This window comes from Pelmatolapia mariae, linkage group LG23 (genome assembly GCF_036321145.2).
Source record: "Pelmatolapia mariae isolate MD_Pm_ZW linkage group LG23, Pm_UMD_F_2, whole genome shotgun sequence".
Lineage (NCBI taxonomy): Eukaryota > Metazoa > Chordata > Actinopteri > Cichliformes > Cichlidae > Pelmatolapia > Pelmatolapia mariae.
The window spans coordinates 36,110,277-36,125,145 of record NC_086246.1 but is presented as its reverse complement, the minus strand read 5'-3'; positions in this window follow the sequence as shown (position 1 = coordinate 36,125,145).

Here is a 14,869-nt window from a genome sequence, read left to right as displayed (position 1 = left end):
AATAAGTTCCTTGTGCTATTTAGTTAAGATCCTTATTCTACAAATTCACTTACTTTTACTTTATTCAGACAGGAAAGTGGGGAGTGAAAAGATAAAGGAAGGTACGGCGAAAAGAAATAATGAACTCCAAAAACTAACACTATCAAAAGCATTTGGGACATCAGTGATGTATTTATCTGTCTTGAAAATCGGGATTTTGATTCTCGCAGAATAGAGGGGCACCCCCTGTGTTGAACTTCCCAGATGATTATTCAAATGTTTAATTAGCATTCAGATGTATGGTTAGGCTCTTGTGGCTATAATGCATACACAACTAAATCTGCTCCAGTAACCATAAAACTAGCCAAAAGAATTGGAGAGATAACAAGAATTTAAATTAGTTAAAATGCCAACGCTTCGCTGAAATTACCTCTTTGCAATATTCATGGGTGAAATGGCTTGGCTGAAAGGCATTTTCATTATCATTATTCCTAAGTAGAGTACAATTTAGTCATCAGTGCCCAACTCGGCTCCAGTTTTTCAGGGTTTTTTTTTTTTCCAGAGGTGGGAGGGAATTCACCTTTACAGGACATGAGGGTAAAGAGACTCTAATTAGTTCTGGGGCACTAAAGGCAACAGAATATCTTTTTAAAAAAAGGGGGGGGGGTTGGACTGGACTCTGTTTACAAAACAGGATTCATGATGCAACCGCAGAGTGCGTGTTCGTGAGTGTGCATGTGTAGCGGGAAAAAGAGTGGAGAGTGAGTCTTCGTGGCCATTTCTCAAGATAATTCCATGCTGGAGAGCATGTTTGTCATCGCTGTTAGAGTGTGGTGCACATTAATTCTAGTTTTTGCCGTAGTGTAATTCTGGCAAAATGAGCGGCCCTCCAGGGGGCCCTGCATGTCGACTAACTACTGGACAGAATTAGACTCCACAGTGCCTGCTATTCATAATGTCATTAATATAAAGGCAATTAAATGAGTTTTTAACCTCCAACCTCTTATCGTTATTAATGAACAAGCGGATGGAACAAAAACCCACCGAGATGAAGCTGGTAATTATCTTTTGCATCAGGCCTTTGAAACAGGTTTGAAAATTAAAGCTTAGCGAATGAATTGTTAGGGTTTGTTTCCAGGCAAACCCAGAGGGAGATGATGTGGTTTAATTTAATCACATGATGTCATACCAGGCGGGTTAATTAGATGGCTTTTTACTGTCGCTGGGCTCCTCGGTCGACGCGCTGGCATCCTCAAACACACACAGTATTTCCACCAACTATCAAACTGTCAAACTGGTCATTAGCGTCTCATACTGTTTCACTGTATGTTGTAATAAAAAAAATCCTGTATGATCAGGGTAATTAAAAAAAGTATGGAGACAGAGTGCCTGAAGGTCATGTGTCTCGATATGCTCATTATGGCTTTTTTACTATAATTATTATGTAAGTGATTGTGCAGCTCAGCCAGTGTTAACAAGTTCCTAACACGCTGACATTATGAAGCACCCAGGTTGAATTTCACACGTCGAAAATGAAATGCTGCTCTTCGGCGGCAGCGATTCATTCAGAGGGAGAACATTTGAGAAAGCGCCACAAAACTTGTTTCATCAAAGCAAAAAAGCAGCGCAGAAAGGACAGGTTCTTGTTCTCTAGCCCTCCCTGCTCCCCAGACGGTGTAGGCAAAGGTCAAAGGTCATTGTCACTGTGTACCCACTTCTGCAAACAGCTCATTAGTGAGTCGGCAGTCTCACCGTAGACAGCACTCTTGGGAGAAGGGTCACGTTGGTACCTGCTCCACGCCCCGTTTGTTTAGAGGTCTCTTTAGGGACTGCTCCATGATTTCCTCACTCCTGCTTCTTGTTTAATTAATAATTAACTCATGTCAACCGCTTGTTTACCCACATGGGGTGACAAAAAGGGAGACGAAGATGCTGCAATGCAATGACAATGACCTTTCGCATTTATTTGTGAAAACTGAACTCTTCTGGTTTTGTAATTAATACTGTTACGTTATTAAAAGCACATAAAATCTTTCATTTAAAATCAAAAGAATTCTTCTTATGAAACATATGAATACACGCAGCCAAATGCAGCTGAGCTGAGTCTCGCTTTAATCTCACAATTTCCAGTCTCACATGGTTCTCAAATTGGAATACATATGAAGTGTGATATTTCACAAGTCCTTGGACTGCTAACTAAGCTGTCAAATGGGTAAACTGCTCTCCATCTCGCTGACAACAATCTGCAAATGAGCTACAAGCAATTTACTGTGATTATTCTGGCAAATCAGTCAAGTTGGGTTTTTTTTTTTCCCTGCAATCAGTCTGTCTCTGAGAGGAGGACAGAAAGGCTACCCATCAAAGTCTTCACCTTAGCTCATTTGGCTAATGCATTTGTTTGAAATCTGAAAGTTATTCAGCAATCATGACAATTACTGGTGAAATGAAGAGAGACAGGGGTCAAAGCCTGACGTCTTTATTATGGTTGTCTCCGATTGCAGAAGGCACTGCCGTGGTGGGAGCGCCGAGACTTGACAGTGTATAAATCTGTCTGTCTGAAGGTCAACAGAAGTGAAGAGGTTCCCCAACCCCATGACCCACAGGTCTGACTTGACATCTCTATCTATAGTCTGTGCCCATGACAAAGGCACAGCTGACAGATAGAAAGAGAAAATAAAAGAGCAGACTGCACTTCTGATGATGACCTGAAAGGTATCTGTTGAAGGAGGATAATTGCATGGTTAAATGTCAGTTCTGTGGCTGATTCTGTATGTTTATGATGTCTGAAATATTTATGCTGATGTGTTTCCCACTCTGTTGGAATATATTTTAATTATATAGCAAGCCTACATTGTTGACCAGCAGTAGGAAGTAACCAATTCTAAGCAGGCTGCTTGTGCTTAACTTTTTAATTTCATGCAACTTTACATCCCCATTTCATTTCAGATAGCTACAGTTTATTTTTTATTCCATTATTTTTGCTGTGGTTACTGGTTACTTTGCACATTCAGCTACATTCACAACTTAATTTTCTTAAATATGATGCATTTCTAGAAGTTAAAATTGCCCCCTCTTAACTAAAATATGCTTATTATTGTATTAACAATAACAATGTAATTCCATAATAACCTAACAGGAGGCAATTTTGTTTAAAAACATGTCATTGTACTGACAGTACATCTGTGCTTTTAGCTAAGTAACATTTTGAATGCAGAACATACTGTATTCTTTTACTTGCCTTATTATTTTTATGAAAGTGCATAATGTGAAGGCTCGTTCCACCGCTGGCAGTAGCTAAATGTTAACCTTAACTGGGGCTGGGTTATGCAGTCAAAATCACTATCATACTGAAATATACAGTCAATGTCCAGTGTACAAGGCACACTAATATAGCTTCATTCAATACAGTATATATTACAGTTGTCTTAGTATAAAGTTAATTGCGACACTGCTAGCAAAATAGATTTTTAAACCTCATTCCTGATATATGATTTAGCACTGTAGTCACAGGGATGTGCAGAGTTTGAATATTGTAGTACAGGTACAATATTTAAATGACAAGGTCTTACTATGAAAAAAGAAAGAAAAAAATTGTGTATAGAAATATAATCACAACATCACAAATTGGTAAAGTTAGAATTAAATCCAGGTATTGGACTGCAATAGACTGTACAGGTACAAAGCAATATACATGATGAAAAGTTGTTGTTTTTTTAAGCGCTAAATAAATTGGCTAATTTTAAAAGAAATATTCTAGGCTGATAAAAAAAATTACACTTTCTCACCGTGAAGTGGTACTAAAATGTCAGCTGGTTATTTAAAAATGAAACATGGAGGTCAGTTGTCGGCCTTCAGGAGTCCTCATCCTGGTTAGATATATTTGAGAAATCGTTGATTAATTGCAACCCCACTAAAAGTAGAAAGTGTCCTCTGATGTTAGTGACCGTATCATTTTGCCAGTGCATGCGTCTGGCTCAAGCCCCCGTGGCTCTGATGGCTTTAATTGACTGTCTCGCTTTGATTAATGATCACATGTTAAACATGCACATTGTGGACATTCTTACACAGATGTGGAGGGCAATTTGAGGGAGCGAGGCCATCTCTGGAGAAGCACTTATCTCTGACTGTGAGCTCAGCATTTGGGATGAGATGAAAGAGAGGAGTACCGCTCTGGTCTGCAGGCCCCAGAACCGACCTACGCTGCATCACAGTGACATTGAGGATATTTAAAGAAATGGCCTCCCCCCACTGGGCCTCAGACAATAGCAAGGAAATTCATCGCTGAGGTATGATAGAAGATTTTAAAAAATAGAAACTCTAACAGATACTGATTTTTTTGTCTTGAAACTGGAGATAAATGGTGCCAATAAATCAATTTAAAACTCAAACTGAATCATAGCAAGGTATTTTACCTCAAAGCTACATTTAGTGTCCATGAAAATCCCCAAACACTGTCAAGTTACGCATGCGATCACAGTCCTGTGATTTCCAACATGCTTCCTTTTGGTTACCGCTGCACATTACAAAGCTCACCACTGATCTAGGCTTTAGGGACTAAGAGATTCACTGCAGTGACAGTGTTTACACAGTGGGGTCTGCATGGCAGGGCTCTGTATGGAAGCACAAGCCAGCATCAATCAACCAAGCACCAGGCAGCCACCAGCCATCAAGACCAACCACTGTTCAGACTGATTATCAGAGAAGCTTTACATCTTTAGCCCAACCCCCTGCCCCTTTACCCCACCTCCTGATGACCAACAAGGCTTGGCAGGCTGCAGCTGAAATGTCTTGGCCAACACAACCAAGGACCCACCATTACCAGAAGCCGCGTAAACACCAAACAATTTGACCCTGTTTGCCGAGGGGCAGTTGAAGCAAAGTGCAAGAAAAAAGCAACCAAAGAAAAAGCCCTTGAAAGCGAGAGGTCAGTATTGGAGCATGTGATTGAGCTAATTGAAATCAACATCCATGATTGGACACACAAGCTAGGGCATTTGGCAGCACATCTCATGCCAACATCAGTCACCATTCGACGCTGCCCTGCCGGCAGTGAGGGCAGCCTGCTGAGGAGTGGCATGGGTCGCATGCCTGTCACGATTTTAAAAAAGAGAGGAATCACAGAGGGGCCACTGTAACATCACCGCTGCTATGTGCGCCTACGTCAGCCCTGCTTCGCAAGGACATCATATATATATATGGATCGGAGGGAGCTCTGGGCCTGCAGCCCGGGTCGAGGCTGGACTGAGTGTAGAGCACTCTCACCTCCCAGCAGGCTGCTTTGGGCCAGTGTTAATGGTGGCTGCTCTACAGAGCCATGCCAGCCCCCCCATACACCCCCTGCAACTCTATGCTAGCCCAAGGCTGCACACATTAATGCCACACTAATTAGCAAAGGAGCTGACCAACCAATTATGCACAGTTCAGTCAAGATTCAGAGGTTAAAGGGTAATCTAATGCTGCATCACATACCTCAACATGATTTAATCTACAGTATGAATGAGACAGCTGTATATGTAAGTGTGTTAGTGGTTGGGATAAAGGGGTTACATACAGTCCCCTAAACCTACTTTCCACACCCAAACATTTTCAGCTCAGTAATTCAACCTCAAACCCACTTTAAGCTGTGCAGAAACCATCATGGGAGCAGTTTGCACAATGATTTAGCAGTCAGATGATGTAGCGTCTGGCAGTATGTTGTGTTTATGCTGGATGGAGAAATTGTTTGTTACATAAATTACACAACAAAAGCTGAGTTGCCAGCAGCAACCTCCCGGTACTAGACAGTCTCTATTTGAAATTTTAAGCTGCACTGTGATTATTACAAACTAGATTAATTTAGTTATTGTCTGCTTCACATTCAATACAAATACACAAACCAATACTCGTCTAAACCAGAGATCTTATTAGTGAGATGCATTATTTCATTGCCGTCTTCTTATTGTCATTATAACTTTGAAAAAAAGAGGATATCAGCTTTATTTTTCAGTCATTACTTCATTTAGGGTAATGAACTATAACTGTAAAAATATAGTGACCTATTTGTGCCACTTGCTTTTGTCAGGGTTTGTCACACAGTAAAACCATGCAAGCCCAATCATCCAAGGAATATTACATTGACAAAATATGACAGGAGACATGCTTTTGGTTTAATCTGCTGAGTGACAACTGGCCAATCTCACATAGTGAAAAAAGACTGGTGATACCTCCAATTGCTGGTTGCTAATTATATACGACTATGTACACATTACTGGAAACATTTGAACTCATTTGAGTACTACTGTGGGGTTCAGTGTGTTTCAAGATTTTTTTCACTAATCTATGATGACAACTAAACAACAAAGCCTAGGTTGTCCTCAACAACCTGACAAATTAAATCAACATTTTATACATGCCACCTTAAAACTCACTCAAAATGCTGTATTTATCAATCACAGGGGGCAGAAACTTTTGTGGCAACACATGAGAAGAACCTCTTGCAAAGAGCTGTCATCTTTTGTCCTGTGTGAAAAAAATGTTGTGCTATGAAAAGATGTAATGTAATTGTAACATCTATGCATTCCTGTCAAAGAATATGTACACTCCGTGACTGAACAGCTTGTAGATAATAGCTCTTAAGGTCCCACTAAAGCGTTTAAGGTGGGTTGAGGTCTGAACTTGGACTGGGCCATTGCAACGCCTTCATTCTTTTCTTCCATATATGAGGTGTTTGTGCTAAGATGCTATATTTGGTTTTCTCCAAAGACAGCACTTTGCATCATGTAAAAACATCTGCATGTTGGTCTTCTCTGTCTAAAGGACATTGTTCCAGAGTGCTTGCAGTTTGTTCAGAAAACTAAGCCATGCTGCCATGTTTTTGTTTTGTTTTGTTTTTTGTTAAAGAGAGAAGGTCTTCTTTTGGTAACTCTTCCAAACAAGCCATACACATTTAGTCTTTTTCTAATTGTACTATCATGAACTTTAACATTTAACATGCAAACTGAAGCTTTTGAGATGTAGCTCTTTTCTGCAGTTTCTGCAAGCATTGCATGGTCTGACCTTGGACTGAATTTCCTGGGAGATCCACTCTTTCAGTGTTTTCCACTTGTGAATAATCTTTTTCACTGCAGAATGATGGACTATCTATATTTTCTATAATTCATAATTACAAGCCTTTCCAGATGTTTTGATGTATTTCCTCCTTGGTGTTGTGTTAACACACGCCTGAATGCTCCAGACCAGCAAACTGTCAAAACGTCAGCTTTTATAGTTGTGGTCACACTTTCTTATGATATTTGTAATAATGGATGATAATTAGAAAATAATGTTGCGCTTACCCATTCTATATATACTAAAATTAAGTCCCATAAAAAATAATTTCACTCCCAAAGTCAACAAAGAGCTTCCAGTTTTTAATATTTATTAGTTTCCATGCTGCCACTGCTTCCTTTGAATCCAGCAAAGCAATATTTTAATCATATTCCAGAAACAATTCCTAAATCACATTTGAAAAAAAAATTATTTGCTCGCAAACAAATATATTATCAGATCTAAATTTACACATTTCTTCCCTAATCACTACAAAATCAATGATGCAAGATACACCACCATGACCAACAGTTCCTGCTGAAGGAAAACACCACCTCAATGCTTAATGCTTGTAATTATGGCGGTAAAGGGATTATGCAGGCCTGTATGATTCATTCATGGGTCCAAAAAAGTTTTACTTTAGTCTCAGACACTTTCAAACAGATTCCTATAATTTTACATACCTAGCTACTTTTTCCTCTTATAAATTCACATCTACTTTTTGGAAAAAGAATAGAGTGGGCAAAATTTTCAGACTAGAAGTCCGTGCTTGCTCGGTGTTCAGTCTATACTGATGCTTTTGTTCATGCTTTCATCAGGCCCTCCCGGAGGTCGGTAATACATCTTTTTTCCCCCCCCAGGTGTGGTTTCAGATTTCTGATTTTGCTTAGAGAAATGTTGCTCTTTCCTCCATTCCCAACACAGCTGCTGCATTATACCATGAATTATAAACACGCCTATGATGCTGCTGACAGAGACTCCTGGAATTTGAAGTGTCTTGGATTTTTATTTCTTTATATAAATGTCTTTTTGGTGTAATGAAATAATTTATTTTCTTAGCTTGACACTGTTCATTTATGTTTTTCATGTCTGTTACTCAACTCCACCTGTTTCTCTCTTTACAATTTTGTAGCTTTACATACTAAGAAGTGAATTTTAACAAGAAATATGAGAAGGGGTCAAATAACCTCTGAGTCTTACATCTTATATTATCAATTAGATTTTGTGACTCATTTCCAAATCTCGGTTATTAAAAATGTTCTCTAGAGTTATTTACCAATGCAGATATGCTCTTCTAGCCATCTCCTTTCTACCTTATTGCCTACATGTGCACAGTATATATACAATATGCACAGATCTGAACTATTTTCTGTCATGCCTTTGCATTTTATGTGAATTCTTGTACATACAATTTCACTCCAGCATTGGAACTACAGATTCCACTGATTACAGAATGAACTACAGCCATACATACATAAAATACAGATACGCAGCTAACTAATGGGTAAGGACATAGCAGAAAAATTAGATCACATCACATCAAGTCATTAAATGAGATTTGATGTGATGGAAATCTTTGGGAAATAAAACTGTAGGGAAAATTAATGAAATATAATTCTCTCTCTGTATAAAACCTTCTTGTTAAAGGCCTTGTTAACTACTGTTAAAGGCTGCGTATGCTTTTACCCACATTTTTAAGAGAACGCACTTGTAACAGAGTAGTGTGATCAAAGTTTCTGTCTGGCAGTGGTAACCAGGGGAGAGCTGGTGTCTTGAACAGTTTTGGAAATCTACCCACAGCCCAATTAGCAAGGATATTTAAAAGACCAGGCTTGTGACCAGAAGGTTGGAATCCCAGCTGGGACGCTGCTGTGTATCTTAGGTACTTAACCTGAATTGCCTCAGTAAATATCCAGCTGTATTAACAGATATAGCACATACAATGGGATCACACTTACCCTTCATATGGGATTTAATGGGCAACATGAGCACACTGTCAGTTTTGCAGCTTTCTGCAAATAACTTTAATAACTTTGCACAAATGAAAAGTTTGTTTCAATAAAATCACCAAGAGCAGCAGGCTATGTATTATCCCAGAGGCGACCATTACCGTGCCTTTGTCCTAACGGGATGTGCAGTTCACTCTATTGGACTGCGGTCATTTGTATTCTGTTAAGGCAGCACTGATCATCAGCCACCATCTGCATAGTTTTACTACTTGTGATGATGGTGCTGTTCAGAGGGCCCTGTCATTATGCTTTACTGCATTGTTAAAGCCTTTCTGGGTGCAGCATCAGAAGAAATGGCTCATTCAAACATGGCTCTCCCCTCTGCTTCTCCTTGTATATGTCTGGATCAAGGGTTACAAAGTACATCTCTTCTGCACACAAGTGCCTCAGGACAAATCTGACCAGCACTTTGCAAAGTGATACATGGAGCCATTGAGGCAAAGCTGGATTTAAAAGGTCTACATTTTTCAGAGCTGTGAGGAACAGAGACTTTTGACTTTTTATTAGACGGACACAACAGACTCAAACATAAAATATCCCCTCATACAGCTTGAAAACATGCAGCTGCTCACATATGTGGTAAATTACTTCAATGTGAAATACAACGATCCCATCATTCTCATATGTAATACCACATTACAAATTCAGTGTAGATAAATCATGTGTTTTAGTGTGCTATGAAAACAAAAATATAGACCTTCTTTGAATAATGACTTTCCAGTGATTTAATGCCGAAGTCTACTTCCTTTTGAGCGTCCCAGGTGATAACACTTTGCATATTGTTGTGAATAACATCCGTTTGTGTGATGGGGGAGAACGCATTGGCCCCTTGGCAATGTAAAGCAGTTCTTTAGTGTGAATCACATAGCTGGAGGTTATCGCTTCGTATTCTTAAAGTCAGAGGCAAATCAAAGCTCAAGAAATATAATTATTCAAAATACAAAATACAACTATTTTGTAAGTGTGGGTGTTCATCCAGCTTATCTGCAGCAGTGCTTTTAATAGTTTGAATCATAATAAAAGTATGTCATTAGTAATGTTATGCTTATAGCTGAGTGCAAGGTTCTTACTATGCAAGCAAGAAATGCTGTGCAAGTGTACTCTGCAAACAGGATGGATTTCCTTCATTAAAATCGTCCTCATGAGTCTGCAAAGTTGCCTTTGCTGTTCTAAGAAAAATAAATGTTTGGCTCCTATATTAGCGGTGATAAATTCACGAACAAATTAATTTGTTATCTGTCACATCGCTGTGCCTGTTACTTAATAATCATCTGTTTATTTGGGCTTCTTATTCTGCTTCACATAAAGCTGTGGTCTTATGCTTTAGAAACATTGAATGCATTTTGTACTTGAAACTGAAGATAGAAAATTATTTATAACAATAAAGCTGCCGAATTTTTCCTTCACATATTGTTAGCTTACCGCTCCAATATGACAATGCAGTACTACGGTGCAATTTATGTGACTATATTAGCATTAATTTGGGGTGGATTGTACTTTAATTCAATATTCAGCCTTAGTTGGTCTGCCATTGTTGTTTGGTGACTAATAACCATAATAATGGGTTCTAAATAAAGTTTTGAGTGATATTCAAATAATCTGTGTTAAATAAGGTTAGATGAATGGTTAGATGTCCATTCAAGATGTTACAGCTTGCATGTACTGTGAAGTCGTCTTGGTTCCTTTTGTCTTTCTTGTATTTTCTTTAATTAAACATTTTCTTTTTTCATTCCAATCAATGTTTCCTGGTTTTTAAGGGACAGGATAACTGGACCGGAAATGGAAACAACACCTCATATCCAGATGGGACCTTATTGCATCCAAACTGTTGCCATTTTTGGCCAAAGACAATAGTTTGGTGTCAAAATAGTGGTTTAATACCTGTAGATTTGATTTCAAATGTGGCTTTATGTGGTCCAACCAGTTTCTATAGTTGATTAAAGTTTGAAAAACGCTAACATATATTGTCTGAAAAGATACCAATTACATTACTTTTATTCTCTTACTGTTGTTAATAATAATTCTGGCAACTATATGGTAATAGTAACTTACTGCCACAGTGGGAAGTGCTCAGGAAACTTTAATGTACTCTTACATCCACCTCAACAGAGCCACCGTTTCTCACATCGTGCTTGAAGTCCCAAAAATTCCCATTGTTTTATAATCTATGTCAAAGAAAGACTTTGTCGTGTTCCAATTTTTAGAGTGAATGATGACACATTAAATTTCTATTTTTTAATCTTAAATTAAGAGCTAATAGTTATTCATAATATCATTTAGTTCCTGTAATCTGGATTATATATTCTAATACAATCTTAATGCATATTATCTGACTGGAAAACTGAACTTTTTTAATCTTTGCGCCAAAAAGGTATCAGCAAAATGAATTCAGATTGTCAAGGAATTAGTGGCAACTTTATAAAATAAGTAGTTAAGAAAAATGAGGCAGTGGCAGACTCAGGAAGCCCTATTGATTTCTAAAATACATTCTAAAAGGTCCCATGCCTAACTTCGGTTTGACAGCTGGATTTGTGAAGTCTTTGAACTACTCCAGAACAAGGCTGCTAAATAACTCCTAACAAGACATCACTAGTGTGGACTGGGCTAAGAGGGCCTTAAGGAGACAGCAGCTGAACGCTTTGCTTTAACTGGCATGAAGAGCCAACCGTGGGCCACCGCCATTAATGGTATGGGAGGGTGCTAGAAAACTGCATGGCCCAAATTTGCATGCAAAAAAGAAAAAAGAAAAAGAAAAAAATGCCAATGGCACTTTCAGATAACAAGACAACAGTGGAGGAGGAGGAAGACGCATGGTGGGAAGAGTCAGCAGCATCTTTAATAATATGAGGGAAAGTCAGAATAGGAAAACTCTGCCTATAGGTATGGGGCTAATTAACAAAGTTTTGTCTGAGAGAGGAATCCAGGGCAAAAGAGAATGGTTAGATTCAATATTCCCCAAAGATTGTCTTCAAAGCTTAAACCGAGGATATTAAATGCATCAGAAATAATAATAATGCAAGCACGCGTGTCGCTGCTGCCGGCTTCTGCGTCTTTGAGTAGGCAAGATACTGTATGTCTGTGCGTTAATATCCACAGCGCGGAAAGGATGCCTTTAAACTTCTGAAATACTGTATTGTTCACAATCAGCAAACAGCAGTTTTCATTAAAAGGAAGACGATTTTCATATATGCATATTTTTATACATACCTCCTCCTCCACCCTGACTCCTCATACCCTGGAGATCCCCCATTACTAATTAAAACTCTTGACAAACTGTCTGTCTGCCTGGGACGTGGTCACCCCTGTGTGCTGATGAGAAGATGAAGAATGCACAGCAGAAGTTTATTTTTTTTAAACACATTATTCTATGGTCAGAAGACAACCCCATTTATCGCCACAATAACTGAACCTGGTCCCATGACCTTCTTTCAGTTTTTTGCTGGTCAGGATGGTCAGTCTCATGTAAATGTGCTCACATGCAGAAGCTTTCCTGCTGCTAAGTCAACTAACACAATCTAGCTTTGTCTCTCTCTCTCTCAGTTTTACTTTTCTTGTTCCTCCTTACTCAGAGTGTTTCAGCTCAGTTCACCACTTTTACTCAATGATATAGGTACTCTAATTTAAAATTCATCAAGCCACAAAGTAATCTGCATTTAAAGCTATATATATTCTATTACTTCTATAACTTGTGTAATAAATTTAAAAAAAAATCATCACTGAGCTACAGAAGGCAACAATTCAATTCAACTTTATTTTATTTATACAGCGCCAAATCATAACAACCTTCACCTCAAGATACTTTGTATTGTAAGGTAGACCCTACAATATTGCATACAGGCAACAGACTCTTTGAATACTTTAACCAATCCTTAACAAATGGGACTCTGTACTCCTGTTTGAATTCTCAAAATATTACAGCTTTAAATAAAGCTATTTTAGTAGTCACCACTAAGCTGGAGTGCATAAAAGAGGGAAAAACCACAACTTATAGGCAAGCAGATGCTTATTTTAAGTGGGAAATCAAGCAAATCAATACTTGCATTGCTCTTTTGACTCCATAAATATTTAGAAGCAATACTATTGTGAGTTGAAGTGCCCTAGGAGTCAATTCTGATTGCAAGCAAAAAGTTTATTGTGTTTAGCTGTAAATAAGACACACTAATAGATTTAGGATAAGTTAGGATAAGGATAATAGTTTAGGAAATAATGTCAGAGGAAATTTAGAGGTTTTTTGGGCAGGCTGTCTGCCTCCACATCAATACAGAGTAAAAGACATTTGTTTATGTTTATATCAGTATTAAAAACTAAAAGTTGAATTTATCAGGAAGACATACGTTTCACGAAACGTCAAGAAATTTCTAGAAAGAAATTTGTACTTTTATTCCATTTAGGATGGAGTAGGGCCTTTTTTTTTTTCTTTTTTGAAGCCTGGGTTTAAAAAATGCCAAGTGAATGGGAGATATTGTGAATGTTGAAAATATGTTCCTATTTTTAGGTGAGCCAAACATTTAAGATCCCTTGCAGTGAAGTAGAACTAAAGCGCATACACAACATAATTTCTGTGACTATAGCTGAAGCAAACACTGGCGTGGTGCACTTAGAGGAGTTTTTCGTTTGAGGCAGTCCTCAAATATTTAAGGCCAATTCAGCCTGGCAATAAGTGAAATATTACCATGGAAGTACTCATGCTTTGAGCCCTTTAGGTTTCTTCCAGCAACTTGTTTACAGCCGGGCTCGCTGAAGGTTGACCCTGACTCTTGTCAACCTTGAGCAGGTCTCTGACTCCAGGCCTGTCCCGTCCAACGCCTCCATCCATTTGTGGATCTTGGAGGGCTGAGGGGTCAGCTCCGTTCTTACACCGTCAAGCCCTCTTGCCTGGATCCTCACTCTGCCAACTCCACTTACTGTCTCCTGCCCCGTCTCCTGCTCCCTCTCCAATCTGCTGCTACCTCCGACCGACCCTGATACATAGCAGGGCACCACAAGACATGTTTCCCTCTCAGCCAGCAAGGAGGGTTATGCGTTGTGTTATCTTTCACTATCTGTGCCTTTCTCCATTTTTTTTCCCCTAACTGTCGACTCACATTGCATTATAGCTGTGTGCTATAAGACTCCAAGCCATTGCAAAGGATCAGCTTCTATTAGGGCGCCTATTATCATCTCAAATCAGTCGCATTTTAGCATTTAAGTGTCGAAAGTTCACGCTGAATTTTCCAGCACCATGCCTCAAGGTATAGAAGGCACATCAGGCAGCCGCCTATAACATGTTCTCTCCCTTTTTTCTACTTCTCGAACACGCTGACTGTTTGTAAAATTACAAGAGATTTCACAGGGCCAGAGTTGGGTGTGATGAAATGCTTGCTGAAAGTGCCTGGCACTAGCAATAAATGTTCACAATGTTCAGCCAGTGTTGCATTGTGTAACAAATATTAAGCTAATCATCAGTCACTTTTGTCTTCTAGGCAACACTAGGGTCCTCTTTATAATCCTATTTACCATCTCCAGTGAAGCCACCCCCTCCTGTGCCCACTGCCCACCCTCTGAATCCACACACACACACACACTCCCTGACCCCCTCCCGCCCACCACCCATCCGACCCGCGGCTGTTCATCTCTAATGAAAGAGAAGATAACGCACAGACAGTCGGGATCACACACTTAGATGCCTGCCCTACATAGTGCCTTTTCTTCCACCAAATACTTCACAAGATGTCACTGACATTATTTAAAGTGATTACATTTAGCAGAAGTGAATGTCATGGAACAGCACAATTACTCTCATGGCAAATTTAGCCCTTTTGACAATCTCCCCTACA